The sequence below is a fragment of the Triturus cristatus genome, chromosome 5_2, assembly GCF_964204655.1.
Source record: "Triturus cristatus chromosome 5_2, aTriCri1.1, whole genome shotgun sequence".
Lineage (NCBI taxonomy): Eukaryota > Metazoa > Chordata > Amphibia > Caudata > Salamandridae > Triturus > Triturus cristatus.
The window spans coordinates 826,175,546-826,190,755 of record NC_140588.1 but is presented as its reverse complement, the minus strand read 5'-3'; positions in this window follow the sequence as shown (position 1 = coordinate 826,190,755).

Genomic DNA, 15,210 nt, shown 5'->3' with positions numbered 1-15,210 from the left:
CGGTCAACCAAGAACTAGCTCAGTTCTTTAGGAAGATTTGTCTTAACTTTTTCTTTGCTGATAAACAGAACATAACGGCAACAGATCAATTGACCAACACTACTTTGTGTAATAAATCTACACTTGTGCCACCTCCACATGTCATTCCTTTGGAGGTTATCTGTTTTGAAAAGGCTGTCATGCATCATGTGAACTTAGGCCTTTCGATGACTAAATCCCCTTTCCAGAAACTGTCCAAAAAACAACATAGGTCGCTCCTTGATCTTAGCTTTGATACTACCATAACAATCAAGCCCGCTGACAAAGGTGGTGTGATCATTGTTATGGACACTACCTCCTATAGAGATGAATGCCATAGACAATTGTCAATGAGCAGTGAGTATTGCCCTCTTAAGGCTGACCCTACCAAACGCCTTATGAAAACCATAATCACATCAGTTACAAATGTGAAAAAGCAAGGGTGGATCACCAACAAAGACGCTGCATTTTTGGTTAAAAGGGATCAAATCATCCCTTAATTTTATGTACTTCCCAAAAATTCAAAAAGCTCAGAGAGCTCTCCTGGGCATCTAATATTCTCAGGGATAGGCTCGTTACTAGAGCCTCTCTCCCAATTTCCTGATTTCTTTCTCCACCCATTGGTGCAGGCCATGCCAACTTTTTTACAAGACACCAAGCCTGTCCTCAACGTGGTTCAGGATGTTGATTTCAAGAAAGATACAGACCTCCTCGTATCTTTGACTTTGAGTCACTATGTACCTGCATCCCTCAAGATCAAACGCTCACAACAATAGAATCCCTTTTCAGATCACAGGGCATTGATTCCATTACACCAATTCCATTCATTATGAATTGTGCTTTACTTGCTATAAAAGAGAATTTCTTTAAATTTGAAAATGATTTATTCCTCCAGATCTCCAGAACTTCAATGGGTTGCACATTTTCTGCCAGTCCAGCGAATCTGTATGTCCATTCCATTGAGACAGACTTGATTTTCAGTCTAATATTCGCCCTTTGGAGGCTGTATATAGATGATATACTGGTGATCTGAAGGGGCACAGAAGAAAGCATTACGGATTTTCATCAGTAGCTAAATGATTGCAACACTTACCTGTCAATTTAGTCTAGAAAAACAACCTTTTCTAGACATATTGATTTACACCACAGCCGATGGTCTAAAAACGGAACTTTATAAAAAAAAAAACATTGCTAAAAATTCACTTCTGGCATATACTAGTTTTCATCCTAAATCGCTGAGGGACACTTTTTCAGTTTGGTCAATTTTTACGTCTTAGGCATAGTTGCACAGACATTGAGAAGTTCAAAGACCATGCACAGAATTTAGAACATCAACTTCTAGAGCGTCATTACCCACGGACTTTTATTAAGAAATCGATTAAATGAGCCAGAAATAATAACCATGAAGCCCTTCTTGAAGTACGTCCAAAAGAAGGAATCTATCGATCACTTGATATGTGTAAGCCCATTCAGTAATACATCGAGCTTCTATCAACAAAAATTGGAAGATCTTAAGTAAAGGTACACATTCATTTCCGAAACCTATGTTTGCCTTCAAAAGTAGCATGTACTTAGGAGATACACTGGTGCACACTAGACCACTCACCAAGCCTGCCACAATTCAGACTACCATTTGGGGTGCACAACCTGTGAAAGGCCACTTTCCATGTGGTTCATGTAATGTTTGTGCCCAGACGACACACACTACATCTATTAACATAGGCACAGAATGGCCGTGGACACTACAACATCACACAAATTGTAACTCTTAGAATTTGATTTATCTCATCACCTGTCCATGTGGTCTGAGATACGTAGGGATAACTACCAGGAAGATCAAGACATGTATCTCAGAACACAAAAGTACAATTCGATGTAATAAAACCATCAGTAAATTGACGACACATTTCCATGACATGGGACATGGTCCGAATGAACTTACATGGACAGTTTTGGACAAACCCGACATTTTGAAGCCAATTGCCAACATGATACAATTTGTTTTAGAAAGGAGGAATGCTGGGTCTTCAGACTAAAAAGTGACAGTCAAGGACTCAATGATGAGATCCCCTGGTTTTTACTGTTGCGCCTGTAGTATTCACTCACAATTACAATAGGAGTACTGCCCATTTGGTCACACTGAGGTACTCTCTGCACAGTACATTTACAACCTCCTAGATGGTTTGCATTGTACATATAGCAATCACAATGATGAGATCCCCTGGTTTTCTCTGGTGTGCCCATTGTATTTACTCACAATCATAATAGGAGTACTGCCTATGTGGCCCAACCAAAGAGTCACTTGCACAGTACATCTATAAGGTCGCACTATACAAATAGCATTCACGATATTCTATATTTCAAGGAGACTTTCAGTAAAAAAATTTGCCCAGTTTTCACTTAATTGGTATGGCCATTTTGGCCTATTGACTTTTCAAAACAACCTGCTTTCTTTTCCATTTCCTGTTTATAATATGAAATTGCGAGATTTGGATTACCACAAATGAACACATTAGCCGATTACAGCAGTTATGGTAGATGTCAGTCTAACTACATTTCCCAATGCTGTTCTTGTGATCATGCTTTGACTGACGTGGCACTCCCTAAGTGACACAGTACATTTTGCGCCACTAGTCGGGGTGCGTGTCTTATGTGTACACGGAAGTTCATCTGCGGCTTCCTGTACCATTCCTTGACTGTGGACGGGGCTACGTTGGGACCACGTTTTCCGTTCCAACAGATATGAATATACCACGCCCTTCCTCCAGTATAGGTACCGGGGCTCCATCTTGGTATATTTTGGTGGTGCATTAATCAATGAGATTTAATTTATTCTCCAGCCTGCTCTGTAACACGTAGCAGATTTCTTTCTACTTTTTTCCTTGTGTCAACTACCACGTTCACTGTATACACATATATATTGTGAGATCTTTACGGACTATATCGTCTAGTCATATTTTTTATCACCACCTTTATACCTTAATAGGAACTGGATGCCGCCTTGAGTCGCTGACACTGAGGTTAAAGGTATCCATGCATTCACCCGACGATTTGGGTAAGGTGCCACACATGATATTTTCAGTAAACTATATTATATGCACTGTAATAATAATCATGTACATTAGGGTGTGCGTGTTTGATTGTTGAAATGCACTCTTTTTCGTTTTTATTTTTAGGGAATCTGATGACCAGTATACTCAACCTCTGAGTGGCACATCACTCCATCTACTGGTTCTGTATAAGAGTTCTGTTACCATTGTTCCAAGAGTATACAAGTGGTTATTGGTACTTCACGCTTTGCACTTTTTTGGTCCTGATGAAGGCCGCTGCATCCCTATGGGAGCCCTAGGCTGAAACATGTCGACCTTTTTTCATTAGGTTTGACAGATTGAATTCACCTCTGTCACAGCTATTTTATTTTAATCCTAGCCTATGTATGCAATAATACAATTGTTTTGGGCTGCACAGAGCTCGTTTTAATCACGTTCACTTATTTCACTCTGCTCCCTCCCCAGACCCCCTCATCTAGAGGTTTAGTCTACCACACTATCTCCTTCAAAACATCCCTGAGCTCCTCCCTCTCAGTGAGGGGGTTGTAGCCTGCACTACGACTAGTTTCGCAGTGCGAGGAGATCCCCTATGATGAAGCATGCCACCTCCGGGTGGGTGAGGGGAATCGTCCTTAGAAAGGGATACCCCAATACTTTATTGATGTATTAGACCAAGTGGCCTGTTGTTGTGTTTTCTAACATCTTAATGCATGCCACAACTATCTGGTAGGTGCTCAGTTTATTTCTTTGAGTTGGATAAGCCCTGGTTGACCACAAAGCTAAGGGTAAGATATTAGGCCCTTTCAGCTGTGTTTTTGCTATCTAATTCTCAATTGAGCTATTGATGTGTTCCACTTCCTCTGCAGATTTGTGTGATAGGCACAGTGATAATGCTGCTTATTCCCAAAGCTTTGCATATTTCCTGAACTTCTGCTGAAATGAAGTGTGTTCGGTAGAATGGTGATGTGGAATACAAAATTGTGGAATGTGTTTCCTGAGTAGGTACTTAGCCACTATTTGGATATGTCTCCATCTACTCTGAAAACATACAAAAATTCACAAATACATAAGAGTATGAAGCACATTTCGGCATTTGTATAAAGTTCATCTGTAGATGGTGTGACAGTGGTTCTACAAGGGTGCATACGATTGGGATGCTATATCATGAATCATAGCATCCCTTCCAACATGAGCAGCGCCATAATACAACGGTGTAAGGTTAGGGAGTAGAACTTTCAATGCGACTGTACATTGTGAGCTTTCCCTCCATGCTCCTTCTGGGTCTCTGGTACAGTGTTGCATTGTCCAGTATTGTTTTTCAGATTCTGAGGCTTGCTCCTGTAAATAGACAAATCCTTAAAAGACGGCCCAGGAGCCAACTCAGTTGCACAACATACTTAACACTGTACTACTTAAAAACAAAGCAGCTTCCTTAACAGCAGAATCAGCTATGGTATTTCCCCCAGAAAATTTTGCATGAGAATTTTGGTTGCCAGCGCTTTTGACAACTGCAATTTTGAGCAGCAAAAAGCAAGATACGCAACAAATTATTTACATACAGTCCACTTTTAATAGTGGGTGTTGGTAGTGGTCAGGAAACCCCTCTGCATCCAGAGAAATCCAAAGTGATGTACAACTGTGAACTCATGCTTCAAGTTTGTGAATAGCGCCAGTATTTTTCGCAGTAAGAAAACAAAGTTCAGAAGATAAATAAACTCAGCAACCTGGGCAGATCTCACATTGGATTCTCAATGACTTGATATGCACTGCATATAGCTTATCTGGCAAAAAGTTTACCTTCATTGTTTCTAAGACCTGATCCATCCACAAAGTGTTCAATTTACAGTTTAGTATCTGTGAGGTCAATGTGTGGCTTTATCACATGTTCAGAAGAGAAGTATGGGGCACGCCCTTCTCACAGGTCAGCATTAGGGATGCAGGGTTTAGGGTGGGGTAGCAAATCAAGTTATTATGGGCAGCAGACAACAATAGGATCTTGTATGGTGTCAGCCTGGTAGTGTAAGGGTGCTGGGATTTTGGGTTGAGGAGAAGTGCAACAACAAAATGAGGAACAGTTACAGTCTGGGAGAATGTAACACGTTTTCAGAAGCTTCAACAAGATTGGCTGCAACAGAGTGGAGGAAAAGAGGGAGCCCTCACTCTATGGAATCTAAAGCAGAGGTGTAGTATGCTATCAGTTTTTTTTATCACCATGATGCAGCAGGAGCACTCCAAGGTCACATTCTACTGTTCCACGACAGTACAGAGTAAACACGTTCATATCTTCAGGGAGCCCCAAGGTAGGGGCAAAGTTGAGAGCTTGTTTTATTTCTACAAAATCAGGTTCAGCTTCTTTAGACCTTCACGCGGTTTTTAGGGGTTTGTTTTTTAACCTAATTCTGAAAAGGGTTTACCATTGTGGTGCACCCAAGGATCCAATATCTACAATACCCAGCCATTCCCAAGAGAGTTCATACCTGGGAGAGAGTTACCAGATGTGGTAGCTTGCAATGGGCGCAATGCACACTGTTGATAGATGCACGTTTTCTGCAGAGATCGCATGACCTTGATATCATACACAGAAAAGATAAAATGTTAGTTTTCCCTTCAAAGCCTATTGTCCTGTGTAAGCCAATTCAATTAATAGATACAAAGAATCATCTTTCCAGTGTCTAAAGTTGCAGAGGCAAGAAGAAGATGATCAACATATTGAACCACAGTTGAGGTTCATGGAACGACGAAGGTGTTGCAATATTTCTTTAAAGTTCAAGAAATTGATTGAATGAAAGACTTTAAAGCCTGGAATGTGTCACCTCCATGTCAGTTGGGATCTGCCAAATGAGAAAGCAAAAAGGAAACTGACTCTTTTCATGAATGGATATGGAGGAGAAGACGGAATACAATTATACCATGGTAATCCATTGGATGTTTGCTAGGATATGTGAAAAGATGGTATTGGATTGGGGACCACAGGAAAGTTGTGGATAACCACATTATTAATAACTCTCATATCCTGTAAGAATCTTTACACACTGGTCTTTCCTGCTTTTTTGATAGGGAGAATAGGAACAATTCATCTGCTAAGAAGAGGTATCAAAATGCTCTGTTTGATAAGGCACACAATGATTGGTCGTATTTAAGATGTTTGAGAATATTATGGAATGTAGGGTAACTTTTCATAGATTTATTTATTTTTGCAGGATCACCACAAATAATTTAACCAATATCATTAGCACCAGTGTCCCGTAAAACTGAAATCAATTGCACAAGTAATTCAGAAAGCTGTTTAGACACTTCAAAATTCTCATCATATAAATGATTATCAGTAATGCACAATGGAGCAAAGACTTCATTTTCCTTGCTCTGTGCTACATTGCGGTAAACTCTAACTGATTTCCAGAAAACAGCGTAATTCAATTTACAAAAAATATCACTACCCAACACATTTGCTTGAGATGTAGGGCTTTGAAGAAATGAATGCTTGTCTTTGGATTTTTCAAGAGGTAAAGAAACAGGACTATAAATTAGGTGTGGAAAGGAAGTGAAGGACATTCAGAGGTTTTTAGAGCAGGCTGGCTTACCACAGTGTCAATGAGGCAGGCAGTGGGTTTTCCTTTCCTCACACAATGAACAGAATGGCTTTCATGAACTATGGGAATCAAAGTGTTTATGGCAGTGTCACACCTCTTGGGCTGTCTTCGTCATCATTGTATGGATTCTGGGTTACCTGAGTATCATCAGGTGGGTCAGATGAACAAGGTACATTCAAAATTTCTCATTAAAGAAATGATTTTCCAATGTCCAATCTGCTCACAGCTAAAACATGACCTATCAGCACATGGGGCCTAGCTCTTGCCACTCCCTGTCCCCTAGCAGAGCCACTCTGCTCCATATGCTTCCTCTTACCCCCCTCATGGAGTGGCTCCTAGGCCCCTACTCTCTACATACTTTTGCCTGTTTTTGTAATGTAAAGATATCTACTTAGATTTAGAAGATTCCTTTTTGTGTTCCTGAGATACCATATAATGGTTTTCCAGGATTAAAGCGATTCTTTTTATTTGACAGCCAGTACTAAGATTTGACAATTGATTTTGTACATTGGGTGACTATCCTAGCACAAACACAGCACCCACAGCTTCCTGAGCTATCTGCGCCAGATGAGTGATGTCGGCATACCTTTCAAATGCGTTCTAAAACCTGTCTAAATAAACTGCCAGAGACTCTCCCTTGTTTTGTTTCCAATTCAAGATGTTTGACCAGTCAATTATTATTGGGCACACTAATGCAACTGCATTCTACAAAGCCTGCTTAACTGCATTCAGAGTCCTCTTGTTCCCAAGGTCCTGTCTTGGCAAACCTAACTTCTCAAGCAATCTGTCCCTTACTTTATGTGGTGCAGCCAAATGCAACTATCGGTTCACATCAGCCCAGCTGACTTTGTACACAGTTTTCAATTCTTTGTGGGACTGACTAAGATGTTCCCAAATATTAGAAAGTGCCTCTTGATACTCATTAAATCAGAAAGGGTCAGGGATCATAAACAGTAACTCTACCTATAGGACTGAGTTAGTCCCTCAACGGAAGAAAGGTATTTGGAACTGGCAAACAGGGGTTTATGCTGTCTTTCTCACTAATGGAAGGTGGGGGGGGGGGGGTGTTCCCTCTCGTTTAGGTGCCTACCCATAGCTTGTTGCTCAACATTCTGTCTTATTCTTTCTCAGGTGCTAATATGGCTGTTTTCACGGGTGTCCCTATGCCCGGCTGGAACTGAATGAAGTCTAGGGGCCCAATTCTCAAAGGTAAACTTAGGCGTTTGGTCTAGGTTTATACCAAACGCCCAAGTTTACCTTTGTGAATTGGGTCCGAGGTCTGGACTGGTCAATATTTGTGGAGTCTGTCTCATCTTACTAGTCATGTACCTCCTTATACCATCCTACTGTCAGTTGCTTGCATCTCTTGCATGCATTTTCCTCCTTGTGCTCCTTCTGCCAGCATCCCCACTTGTGTTGCCTCTTTCATGAGTGCCTCCACTGTCACACTAGAAGTTTAAAGCAACCATAAAACTTTTCCCATGTGTCCCTTGGTTTAGTGATGTGGAGAAATAATAGGCAGGAGGTAGGGCAGTAGAAGCACAAGTCCTCACTGTCCCTAAGATTTATGACTTGGTATTTCAGTCTTTCCTGAGTCTGTTTCCTAACATAGACTTGAGATTCTTGTTTGTGTTTGTTTACCTCCACATACCAATTCAAAAATGCTGGTCACTCTTCTGCATCTAATATATTTTTATTATTCTTCCTTTTTTTTATTTCAAACCTTCCAAATCAATGGTATCACCAGCAGGAAAGAATGTCTTCCCATCCTTGTTAGTGGTCCACCCACTGTTACAGATATCTGCATGAGACTCTACCTTACTGGTGATAAAAAACATGGGCAGGAGTCCCTTTCAGTGGGGGTTCATTATGCTTAGATTTTTCTTCCCCCATTATGTTTTCTTCACAGATACATGGAAAACATGTAGGTGTTTATTAACCTTGTTCCACATGAAATAAAATGAAAATTTATAGAGCACAAACATTCACCCAAGGGTATCATGGCGCTTGCTCAGCACAAGACATACCGGACCAATACAAAGCAGCCTCAAAGATTGAAAATCCACGTCTTTAGTGCCTTCCTGAGTGGCAACAGGTGAGTTTCATCCTTAAGCTGCACCAGAAGAGAATTCCAAAGTTTAGTCGTGCCTACCAGAAAGCACCTGCCACCCCAGGCGCACTTTTTAAACCTTGGAACTACCAGGTTGTGAGACCGTGCTGAGCGAAGCTGGCGGGCATGAACATAAGGCAACAGATTCTGTTTGAAGAATGCTGGCCATTTATCATGTGTGGCTTTGAACGCAATGCAGTGTAATCCATGGGAGAGGGGAACAGAAAAGAGAGTAAGTGGGGATCTCTCAGTTATTTTTTTCTAATTGATCTTGTGCAGACAAGCAGACAAGGAGGGAAGATATCATTCACTCTCACTCAAAGATTCCCTTGTACTTGATTTATGATTATGTGCCACGAGAGGCTAGCAAGGGGCATCTCTTTCACATACATCATTTCTTCAAGGATCTGTGCTTTGTCCCCTGCACTTCTGCCTATCTTTTCCATACCTGCTCTAATCTCTAGAGTCCACTCACTCTATGTCATGGGTAATACATACTTCTTTGCTTCTGTGGGGCTCCTCTCACTCCTACCTCCCAACAAGTCTAATATCTTGTCATCTCTTACTTAGGTGACACTTTAGTGCACCTTTAAAATATCACAAATAAAGAAGCAAAGCAGCAAAGAGTAAACATGATCAGCTCAATGTGTGACTGTTGCTCATTCTTTGCATTCTGTTTGTCGTTCTGCTTTTGAGGGAATACCAGGAGGTCCAGGACTATATGTTCCAGGTGCAAAGGGAAAAAAACCTTGACCGGGGCAGGTCATCACACATAGACCTGGGACACTTGTCATGAATGTAAAAGAATGGATCTATCCCCCTGCCCTTCTAAAGTCCGAGACCTCCAGCAGTGTCTCCTATGTGTGAATACAGGGGAAACAAGCCACTGTATATCACTGTCTACCCTGTTCCATCTTAATAAGGTTTTCAGCAGATGTCAATCCAAATCCTAAACACAATCCTGCTCCTGTACCACAGCCTCTACCCTGGGGCGTCACTCAAGGCCCCCAGATGATTTTCCCTCTGCATTTTTGCTAATATTTCGGCTTTTCTGTCTCAACCCCATCATCTGGGGAAGTGCTCAGTCCTCACCCGCCAAGGAATCTAGACACTATGGTGATCTGCATGCAATCTAAAGCCATGTCATCGACTTCGTTCTTCGCCCCTACACCTCTTACCTTATTCAGCTTTCTTCAGAAACAAAGACAATCTGGAAATGAATTTCCATGTTGTCTATATATACAGGGATCAGTGATCCTCCCTCTTTTTCCCCCTCCATTTTCCTTATGATCTAAAGTTGCACCGACTTTGAAGGAAGGTGACAAACTCTTGGGTATATAGGCATTCCCCCCAGAAGTTAGGGGGCAGGGGCAAACCCCACAGATTGAAGATGTATCACTTTTGAAGACTGACGCTTTCTTTAGGCTATTGCAACTTCATCTACTGTACACAGGCATCCCAATGACTCATTGTGTGACTGCAAAATCTACTGAAATAGGCAGCCAGAAAGTGTCTTAGGATCTGCACGTGTACCCGCATCAGGCATGGTTTCCATGCCCTCTACTGACTACCAGTTAAAGGCAGAATCGAACTCAAGGTTCTCTGCACCATTCACAAAGTGTATTGGGCAAAGGCATAGATACCTACAGAACGTACCCCCACTCTATATAATGCCTAATAAACCTCTACTCATTGTCCACACACATCATCTTACAACATCTTTTTAGGAGAATGTAACAAAGGGGGAAATCTCTGGAAGAACTAGGTACAAGAGTGTAGAACACCCTCAAACCCTCAAACCATCATTGAGATCTGAACCCATATAACATGCCATTCAGGAAGCTGCTGAAGACTGCAGTATTCAGACTTGCCTTCTGACTGTTCTTCCTGAATAATGGTGGGGCTGTGATTGAAGAATATGATCTACAGACACCCACCTCTCCTCACTTTCTTTCTGATTGCATACCTCTATTCTACATCTAGTGCTCTAAAGTAGATGAAAGATACTTTGAAACCCGCTTGCCTCCTCCACTGTTTGGGGGACCGCAGCATCCAGAAGCTTTTTCGAGTCTGTGTGAGCCCAGGAGGAGGGGCCAGTACCACTGTAGCGCTCTTCATTACAAACAGTGGCGCAGAATGCTTTGAACCCGCTTGCTGCCAAAGCTGTTTGGGTGAATGCAGCATCCAGAAGCCTGTGGCAGCCTGTGAAAGCCCGGGAGGAGGGGCCTGTGTTACTTTACCTCCAGTCATTGTGCTCAGAAAATCTATGTTTTAGAGTGGGTTTATTTTTTAAATCTGCTGTCAAACTGTGCAACTCCATGATGTTCTGATATTTGTTCTTCTCTTGATTTTAACATTCCGGTTTTATTGAATAAAATATGTATTTTTTAACCTGTGATTAATTGTTTCTTATGGGTGTGTCTGTTGTTCTGTGCATGCTTTTATGCCCATTCTTTTTGGTCGAAATAAAGAATTAATGATGATGAACTGAAAGATAACTTACTATTTTATGAAACCCTTAAATTGATAGAAAAAAATATTAATCTAGTGCAAACTCAGGCTTGGATAGATATTTAAATAAAATAAGAGTGTGACTCTTTAATGTGAGTCCATGTTTTAATTGCATTTAATATTCAAAGATAGTATTCCATGTAGCAGTGGGTCAGTCGCAAATAAGTGTTTGTGAGAGTGTAGTATTTTCTTACCCCATTTCTTTAATTCAGTGAAAGCAATAAAATATTTCTAATTATATTTCCTTAATTCTTAAAACAAAAAAATCTGTAAATTATTTAATAAGCTTGAAGAGGACAACATAAATTCTAAAATCATGCAAGAAGCATCAAATACGAAGTACTGAAACAAAGACTTATTCCTGCACTAAAATGGTCTTAAAATGTGTGCAATGTAGAAAAATAATATTGTTCTCTGTACAGTAATTAAATAAATACCCAATAGTTGTGGACAAAAATGATCCGACGCTTTACCCATTCTTGCGTGAATAAAGGTATCATTATCATCAATAAGTAGGTGATCACGACTTCTCCTTTTCCATGAAGGACACTAAAGAACCATGATGCTCCAAGTTCATAGTGCAAAGCTCCTTCTATTCAGTGGGCCTTCCACAGTCAATAGTTTGAGGGAAGGAGGACCTGCCGGGAAAATCATGGTCTAATGAGATGCCATTAAATATGTCTGAGCAGTAAGGCGATCCTAAGTTGAGAGATGCACATGCTGTGTTCATGCTCATGTTTATGGCTGCACCATGCATTGGGGTGGGAAAGTAGAGTGTGGCCAATATCTTACTGAATGGGTGTGAGTGAACCAAGGGAAGGATTAGACAAGATATTATTAAGTGATGTAAAGAACATGCATTGGAAAAAGTGAAACTTAATTGGCATAAGAAATGTGTGGAATCATTGCAGATGCTGTATTTTGTTGGACCTGTGGCAATATCAAAAGCAGGAAGGAATGTTGTGCGGTTAGAGAACATCCCGGTGAGGAGTATGGAGTGATTCGTGAAGGGCAGAAGGAACTCCCAAGTGTGTGGGCCCGGTGGAACTTCATATGAGAGGGAGAGTATCGGCACTTCTCGAGAAAGAGTACCTGCACTTCTATCTTTCCATTTCAAGCACTGGGTATACCCGTATGGCTCAAGCACTTTGCCCAGTGTATGTGCTTTTACTTCTGTTCCCTTCAATATATATTTATTTCTTCGGGCAGAGAGATCGGGTAAGATGTGCTTTATTACCTATGCCTACCTTCTTTCCCCTTGCCTTAGTGCGTGTTTTCCAGCATTTTCTGCCGGTGGAACCTCGCCACCTTCTCTTCCCTGAAGATTCCTTTGTGTGGCAGTGGGAGCATCGGCAGCTGAGAGTTGGTGTACTGACGGCGCTGGTCTCTTCAGCCGTATACACCATATCTGCATCTTCCCATGGCATCCTAAGAGACCGTTTACTTCAACATTCCCTTGAGACACGTTCTCGTGTGTCAGGTTTAGCTAGGAGGGTGCGCATAGAACAGATATTCACCTAGGCACAAAAACAACGACTCACATTTGCACAAGTCTGGGAGTTGGGTGCACTTGAGCCGCTAAAAACTTTAAACTCATCGCAGTGCAGCAACCTCGCCCTGTCCCTCAGGGGCTGCGGTACTGTGAGAATTGGTCAGGGATATCAAACGTCTGAAGCATTATTCCTTCTGGGAGCCTCCCTTCATCATTTTCTTCTACTTCACTGGCCGGGTCATGACCTGATCCTCCGCCCCCACATATACCTTCCGGACCACCGTGCTAGGAAGGCACCCTCTCGCGTTATTTGCGTAGCTTTTTATAAACGATATCTAACATAATAAAACTTTTCTTATGCTGCTTATTTTAGGATAGATAGATAGATAGATATATAGATAGATAGATAGATAGATAGATAGATAGATAGATAGATAGATAGATAGATAGATAGATAGATAGATATAGATAGATAGATAGATAGATAGATAGATAGATAGATAGATAGATAGATAGATAGATAGATAGATAGATAGATAGATAGATAGATAGATAGATAGATAGATAGATAGATAGATAGATAGATAGATAGATAGATAGATAGATAGATAGATAGATAGATAGATAGATGTCAAAGTCCGTTTTTTCTAAAAATTCAACACAAATATTCCAGTAAAAGTAGATGTCAAAATGTCACCGAACTAGCACAAGTCAGTGGCTGGAGTAGAACTATATCTAGAAAAGATGAAAGCGATTTGAACACAGTAAATTCGGGTTTTGTAGCTATTACCGTTAGTACTGCATTGTTGTTTCCTTCACGGTGTGGAATAGTTTGTTGCTCATATAGTACACGATGAAATCTGCAACGGAAAGTACGTTAAATCCAGTGGATGTATGTACAACAAGCATATCTGCAAGAAGTGTACATAAAAGTATGGAGTTTTTGTGCTAAAAGTGTACGCTCATTTTTATGGAGATGTATATTGCCCCGTGGAACTCGAAATAATATTCCACAGCCGGTTGCAGACGCCTAGCTGGGGGTAGGGTCGTATCCTGATATGGCACAGATTACACATTTGGTAATAGTTTTTCCATCCTCTATCATACGTAGTCCACGGGCTTTTCATATGGTGGAATCAAAACGCCCCCGAGCTGTCCTTTTTACAGCATTAGTTTGCTCGAGGGCCTGTTTTTGTTGATGGGCGGCTGTTTTTATTTTTCTTGATTTAAGTTTACCAGCTGTAGTACGCCTTGACCTGCCCGGAGGCGTTAGCCATATTCTAATGCGGTCACTTGGAGATGCACGCGCAGGTGGGCCTAGAATTAGTGCCCGTTTCTCACCGTGTCACCTTCAGTGACCTGCACTCGGATCGGTCAGATAAACTGTTCACCACAGCTCCCCCGAAAGGCCACTTTCTCAGAGTTGGCGACTCGTGATTTAAGTGGAGAAAAGCCATTTTTTATCCCCAGATGCAGACGCCTCCTGCAGCACCGCGGACCCCCAGCAACCTTCCGCTCCGCAGCGGATCAATGCGGGCAGCGCTCTTTGATGGACTTTCGGCCCTGTGATCTCCCGGCCCTGGGGGTTTAAGGATGAGCATATCAATTCAGGCCCACTGAACTGCATTTCCATTGCGGAGGGTCACCTCCCCTTCCTTTGTCTGCACAAATCCAGCCCCGCCCCTTTTTGTCACCCTTCTTTCATGCTTTGTTGGGCAAACACAAAGCAGGCTTTGTCTGCCGCTCGGCCTTTTCTAAAGCTCGGCATAAAACAGTTTAAAGTGCTGTAAAAGCGGTTGTACCTGAGAGCACCTATGGGGTCAGCGCCAATTGAGAACAGATTAACCTATTTTCTATAATTTGTGGAGAACACGTGCAGAAATGTGAGCTGCTGTGGGTTCCTACTGTTGCACTTGTTCGTTTGTGGAGCCTTATTGGGAGTGATAAGAGCTGCCCAGACCCCAGCCAGCATATAACCGGTAAACCCTCACTGGAAGCACGTTTATACTGTTGTCGGCAGTGCCATGGCCCGCTGAGTTCACTCTTATAAAGCAAGAGAAGTTTGCAGACCAGTGCCTGGAGTCATCGATTGGACCCGCGGGGGACACTGGTTGACTCCTGCGGAAGTGACATGTTTGCTATCAGAGAGATTGCACGTATCAAGTTTATCTTGTGCAAGGGGATGAATATCTAATGAACAACAAACGATATTGTGCATATTAATTACTATGCTTACAACATTCAACATACGAGTGCTCACTGCTGTTTCACAAAAACACAGGGTTACTTAAACATGAATTACAAAAATACAACTTTGGGTATCGCGTATGTTTTTTGTGATCTGCGACTAACGAGTAGAGTATCTGATCATACGTGTGCACATATGTGTAATATGAATAGTGACCTATGTCCATTTCCCTAGCCCTATATGTATACATA